The 7,500-nt window shown below is 38.1% G+C and overlaps 1 protein-coding gene across 1 annotated transcript in view; it reads right to left on the bottom strand.

Moving 5' to 3' along the window:
* LOC125036402 (serine/arginine repetitive matrix protein 2-like) overlaps positions 1-7,500 on the bottom strand; it is a 20,445-nt gene that overhangs the window by 5,041 nt on the left and 7,904 nt on the right. The window lies entirely within an intron of this gene.

Raw genomic sequence — 7,500 nt, 5'->3', positions numbered from 1 at the left:
TAATATATAAATTTTTTTCAAATCATTTTTTAGCATTAAAGTAACGTGGCCCCCTCGCCCCCCCCCCCCCCCCCCGCCGCCCCCACGTCCACCCGTACCCCCACCCCCACCCCGAACCGACGGGAAACGGCAGGCTTACATTCCAAGATAATCTATTGTAAATAATAGGCTGGTAAGTGTCACCACAAGGGGCATCGGGGTATTAAGGGCGGTCTGAGGTTTGGGGAGAAGGTTGGGGCGTGGCTTCAGAAGTAGGGGGAGGAGGTGGAGATGAAGGAGGGGGGGGGGTGCCCACACACACACACACGCTGGCAAAATGACCGTCCGGACCCTACCTGGGAAGAGGCAAATATTTAGACTAATTCAATGTAAATTTGGAGCATTAGAGGTAGGCGAGGGAGGAGGGGAGGGGAGGTGGGGTGGGGGAGATGCATGAGAAATGTGGAGAGAAGGAAAAAGATAGATATAGGTTGATAGAGAGATAAAAAAAATATAGTTTGATAGATAGATAGATAGATGGCGAGAGACAGAGAGAGAGAGAGAGAGAGAGAGAGAGAGAGAGAGAGAGAGAGAGAGAGAGAGAGAGAGAGAGAGAGAGAGAGAGAGAGAGAGAGAGAGAGAGAGAGAGAGAGAGAGTGAAGAAATGAGGAGAGAAAGGGGAAATGGGACGAGAAGGGAAGGAGAAAGAGAGAGCAAGAAAATATTTGCAGTTATACGAGACGAAAATGATAAGAACTGCAAATATCAGTTTCATGCGAAAAATGTTTTTATGGTTATTGCTATCGGTATTAATTCTAAAGAAATTTAATTAATTCCAAAGCTTTCTTCGTAAATCGCACATTTGACACTTCACAATTGCTAATTTCTATAATGAATACACGTTATATATCTAGAGTACTATATTATATATGCTGAATTATTACCTCATCTTTTTCATTAGATCTTTACTATAACAATATGTATTCAGTTATTATCACTTTCTCTCACATCATTTGCCCCCTCCCCTCCCACACTCCTGCCCTTCTCTTCCTCCACCTCCCCACCCCAACCCCCTCCCACACTCCTCGTCCCCCATCCCCCCCTGACCCCACCCTCTCCCACACCTCTCCCACACTCCTCGTCCCCCTCTTCCTCCCCACCTTCCCCTCACCCCCCCCCCACACACACACACAGACACCCCACAGTCCCCGCAGCACAGCATGTTATCAGGACAGCCGGACAGAAATCATTGTAAATCCCCGTGAAATACGTTATCCCGACCCGGTACTTCCCACGGACGCGTCACTCAGCGGGAGTGCTACTTGCGACGGAGGAATGGTGTTTGGAGAGGGCCCCGCGGTAGGCTCTAATGGTATGCAAATGATATCCTTAAGGAGGCGAATGGCTGTTTGAGAGTGTGCGTTGTCCATGGGTTTTGTAATTAGATTTAGACTGAGTTATCGATAAGGAACTCGGTTGTTGACGAAGTTCGTCGCGATGGAGGGGAAGGGCGGCTGGGTCTTATTTCTTTTCTCTTGTTTATTGACTGCGTGTTACAGTGTCATTCACATTACGTATATATATATATATATATATATATATATATATATATATATATATATATATATATATATATATATATATATATGTGTGTGTGTGTGTGTGTATACATATATATATATATATATATATATATATATATATATATATATATATATATCTTCCCTGTAGAAAACGTGTAGCTTATCTCTCCCATGTCGTTTTATAGGCTAATTGATGTTTTACTTATGCTGATATATGTGAGTGTGTGTGTGTGTGTGTGTGTGTGTGTGTGTGTGTGTGTGTGTGTGTATGTCTGTGTGTGTGTGTAGTGTGTGTGTGCAGACGGACGGACAGACAGACAAACAGATAGATAGATCGATCGATAGATAGATAGATAGACAGACAAACAGACAAAGAGACAAACAGAAAGGCAGACAGACAGATAGACAAACAGACAGATAGACAGACAGACAGACCGACAGACAGATAGACAGACAGACAGACAGACAGACAGACGGACGGACAGACAGACAGACAGACCAGACAAACGGACGGACAGACAGAAAGACCAGACAAACGGACGGACAGACAGACGACAGACAAGAGACAGACAGGTAGAGGACAGACAGACAGACAGACAGACAGACAGACAAAAGACAGACAGGCAGACAGACAGACAAGAGACAGACAGGTAGAGGACAGACAGACAGACAGACAGACCAGACAAACGGACGGGCAGACAGACAGACAAGACAAACGGACGGACAGACAGACAGACAGACAGACAAGAGACAGACAGGTAGAGGACAGACAGGCAGACAGACAGACAGACAAAAGACAGACAGGCAGAGAACAGACAGACAGACAGACAAGAGACAGACAGGCAGAGGACAGACAGATTGACAGACAGACAGACAGACAAACAGACAGACAGTCAGACAGAAAGAGAGGCTGACAGACAGACAAACAGACAGACAGACTGACAGAGAGAGAGACAGACAGTTGGGTAGACAGACAGACAAACAGCCAGCCAGATAGACAGACAGTCAGACAGACAGACAGACAGACAGTCGGGCAGACAGACAGACAAACAGCCAGACATACAGACAGACAGTCAGAAAGACAGACAGAAAGAGTGAATGCAGTAGTGCGATATCTCCCAATCACCACTAAACGCAGGAAAAACAAACGGAAAAATAGAAATCCACATCTGATTCTATCGCAAATCAGATACAGCCAAAGGACAAAGCAATCGATTCAAAAATCTAAAAACAAAGACGAAAAAAAAACAAAAAAACACGTATATCATCCTTATCGCTTTCGAGTCACGAATACATTAATCCCATAAAGATAAGATTAAAAAAAAAGAAACTACGAAGACAGATACAAGCGGTGGGTGGTTGGGGGGGTGAGAGGGAGGGATTTGGGGAGGGGAGGGGAGGGGGGAGGGAGTGAACGTGGCGAGTCGAGGTTAAAAAACACGACTTACTCTTTGGCCGACACCTTGTTATCTCTTTGGCCAATTTTCCTGATGACCTGATATTGTCCCCACAAGCCCTTCCTCACCTTGTACCCCCCTCAGACAAGGTCACTGACACGCCTGACCTGTGATGGGACGAGGAGGATTTGGTCACTCTGCGGGAAGTCACGCGGGGGAGCTTCCTGACCTCTGCTGATGCTTGGGAAAGGAGGAGAAGGAGGAGGAGGAGGAGGAGGAGGAGGAAGAAGAGGAGGAGGAGGAGGAGGAAGAGGAGGAGAGGGAGGGAGGGAGGGAGATAGAATGTGTGAGAGAGGGGTGGAGAGAAGGAAGGAGAGGAGGAGAGAGAGAGAGAAAGAGAGAGAAATACACACACAAACAAGTGCGGAGACATATTAATAAATATACACACAGAAAAAAAAAAAATCACGCCTATCTCAAAACCCACAATCACCAAAAAAGACACCATAACAAAAAAAAAATTAAAACAAAATAAAATATAAAAGAAACTAAGAAAAAAAAGGAAAAAAAAATAAAGAAAAGAACACAGAGAATCCTCCCCAAAAAAAAGAAAAGAGAAAAAAAAAGAAGGAAATCAGCAATAGAGACCCAGTTGCCCGCGAGACAAACATTTGTTTACGGACGCCGAGGTGTGAATATCAATTACTTAAGCCGGGTTTAAGGAGTTCCTACAGAGGCAGGCCAAAAGGTCGCGGAGGATCAGCGTCAGTGTTTGTGCCTCGACTGACCTTTGATTTTTCTTAAGATGAAAAATTTATAATATGTTCCTGGATGCCTTTCATCTTCCATTTTGTTTTATTGTTATTATTATTAGTGGTGAGATTGTCGTTTTTTCTTCTTTTATTGAGATCTATTGTTGTTCGTAATTTATCTTTTTTTCTTCTTTTATTGTGTTTGTGTTTATTAATACGATTGTTGTCTTGTGTCTTATTTATTCTTCTTTACTAGTATCTATTATAGCTATTGTTATTGTTGTTATTATTATCATTATTATTATACTTATTATTTTCAAAATTATCATTATTACTATATCTATTATTTTCTAAATTATAATTATTATTATATCTATTATTTTCCAAATCATCATTGTTATTATATCTATTATTTTCTAAATTATCATTATTATTATATCTATTATTTTCTAAATTATCATTATCATTATTATTGTTATTGCTGTTGTTATCGTTACAATTCATTATCATTGTCATTATTACTGTTCTTATCATTACTATTATTATTATTATCATTATTATTATCATTATAATTATTATTGTTATTGTCTATATTGTCATTATCATTACCATTATTGTCATCATTATTATTATTATTATTATTATTATCATTATTATTATCATTATCATTGTTATTGTCAATATTTTTATTATCCTTATCATTATTGTCATCATTATTATTATTATTATCATTATTATTATCATTATCATTATCATTGTTATTGTCAATATTGTTATTATCATTATCATCATCATCATCGTTTTCATTGTCATTATCATTATTATCATTATTGTTATTATTATCATTATCATTATCATCATTATTACTATCATTATTATTGTTATTATTATCTTTATTATTATTATTAAAATTATCTTTATTATTACTACTACTACTACTATTGATATTATCACCGTTTTTATTTTTATTATAATTTTCATTATTATCATTATTATTATTGTTAGTATTAATATTATCATTATTATCATTATTATTATGATCATTATCATCATTATTATCATTACTATTATTATCATTATTATTAGTATTGTTATCATTATTATTATTATTAATATTATTATTATTATTATTTTTTTTTTTATCATCATTATTGTTATTATTGTTATTGTTGTTATTATTGCTATTATTATTATTATTATTATTATTATTATTATTATTATTATTATCATCATCATTGTTATTATTATCATTATTATTATTGTTATCATTATTTTTATTATTATATTATTATTATCATTATTATTATTACTATCACCATCATAATTATCTTTATTTTCATTATCAATATGATTATGAATATCATTATCATTACTATGGTTGTTGCAGTTATTGTTATCATTATCATCATCTCTGCTATTATCATTTTTATTATCATCACCCTTTTTATCATCTTCGTCCTCACCATTATCATTATCATGGCCATCATTATTATCTTCAACATCATTTTGAAAATCACCACCACGATTTTTATAACTGTCATGATTATAACAATCAAAGACGAAATAATAATCATCATCGCCATCCTTTTCATTACTGTCATTATCACTAACTGTTGTCAAATCTATCATTTTCTCGTGTGCGTGTGTGTGATTTTAGGTGTACGTGTGTGTGCAAGAGTATCCGTACACACGCACACCCTCTTCATATACAGACATAGCAAATCTCGCCACTAGATTAACGCCTCGCAATTAAAATCACATTGCATTTAATTGCACGCGTTCTCTTGGTTGCTTCATAATCTTGGTAATTATCCCGAGAAGAGAGATGCCACGCCTAAGCATCCCAGTTTTACCAGAGCGTGTCTGCGGTTTGTGTAGTAGTTAATTGGCCATTTTGGTTTACGTAACGGTTTTCTTGTTTGAATATTTCGTTCGTTGATGATTTTAGGGATTCGGAGCTTTTTTTTTTTTTTGAGGTTTTCTTGTTTGTTTTTTTATCTTTTATTTCCGTTATCGTTTTTAAGTTCTTCCTTGTTTGAGGGGTCGAGTTCTTTACCGAACGCGTTTGTTTCAAATCTTATCACTGTTTGTTGTCTCATCTGTTCCTATGTATCATGAAGTATTGCATAATAAATGGCTATATAACATATTCGAAGATACAGATAACCAATACACGTTTTTATTCAAGCACGCAAATATATTGTCCCGCCACAAAGGACAGCTTCGGTGATGAATAGTGGAAGTGCCACATTGTCTAAATCTCTTTCACTCTGCACAACAACTGGCTATTCATTAACTAAAAGCAATAAAGGCACGATGCGAGCGAAAGAGGGGAAGGGAGGGAGGAGGGAGAAAGAAGGGGAAAGGGAATAGAAGAGCGAAAAGGGTTTGGAGAAAGGGAAATTAGAAAGAAAAAGAGATGGCAGTTAAAAGGGTGGTAGATGGCGTTTCATGTTGAGTGACGTCATTGATTGGAAGGGGTTAACGGCCTAAAATGATTTATTTTTTTCTACCGTATGAGGAAATTAATAACTTCAGTGATAATATCATTATAGCATATTTTCCTCGATTATATCAAGGCTCATCAGAATAGGTTATATTTATAGCTGATTATAAAGAAATCAAATATATCAATTCAGATTAGAAAACTGGTACGACACTCCAAGATCTAAATCGCACACACAAAAACAAAATCTCGTTTCCCTCAACAACTGCGAAGTCCCGGATGTCTCCAAGATTTCATCTCCTCACCAGCATCGCTTAGTCTCCTCCCACCTCCTCCCCTCCTGCCCCCCCCCCCCCCCTACCCCAGTCTCCTGCTTCGCTGGTTCGGACACAAACAATTAATGTTGTTAATTTTTATGCCACGATAAGGAGCGTCGCCAAAACATGGCGGCGATAATCCGAAGAATCAATCTGCGCTTAATCCGTCCGCGAGTTTAAGCCTCACAGATAATCCCTTTTGTTGCTTTTACAGCCGTGTGTGTGAGTGTGCGTGCGTGTGTCCGACTGTCCGTCTACATGTGTGTTAGTGTTCGAGTGTTCGTATATGAATAGATGAACGTATTGCCCTTTGCGTTTATGCGTAAGTATGCGTGTGTCTTGAACGCGCATGGGCAACTGGGCACCATGCACGAATAATGTTAAAAATTCCCCCCATAAACCTTTCGTATCGGCATCTCACAGGCGGCCTTCGTCATACCGGGTCGATGATATTAGTTTCTCTAATGAATAAAAGGGACAAGTACAGGTTTTTACGCGTCTGTTCATAATTAGGTGCACAAGTAGGACTGACAGATTAATAGTGTCGGCGAGATGTGAGAAGACCCAAGTCGTTCGGATATACGGTCCGCTCTTCGGGCCTCGTACTGTGAACTCGGATATGACGATGGAAACCAAAAGTGTTTCTTGAAAATAAGTATGACAACATAAATTAGAATAATAATAATAAAGAAAAACAATAATTTCATAGTCCCTCTCATATTTTATTGTGTCCCAAGAAGCAGGATACACTCTTCGCAAATTGTGGCTAAATGGTTTAAAAGAGAGAGTGAAACAGAGACAGATTGAACAGGATAAAACTGAGCTCTCGTATCAGTGACCGGCGAATCGGTACGTCTGTTGCAATTAATATACAGTAAATGATTGATAATTAAACTGGATGACTAGGTAATTAAAATTGGATGAGCGAAAGAAAAAGTTGCATACTTTTTTATTAGTACTATTATGAGTTTCATCACTGTCATTGTTGCTTCGTTTTCGATGTTATTGCAATTGTTGTTGACTGCA

This window comes from Penaeus chinensis, chromosome 21, assembly GCF_019202785.1.
Source record: "Penaeus chinensis breed Huanghai No. 1 chromosome 21, ASM1920278v2, whole genome shotgun sequence".
Classification (NCBI taxonomy): domain Eukaryota; kingdom Metazoa; phylum Arthropoda; class Malacostraca; order Decapoda; family Penaeidae; genus Penaeus; species Penaeus chinensis.
Note: the sequence above shows the minus strand (reverse complement) of the source record. Positions and strands in the feature narration are given on the sequence as shown.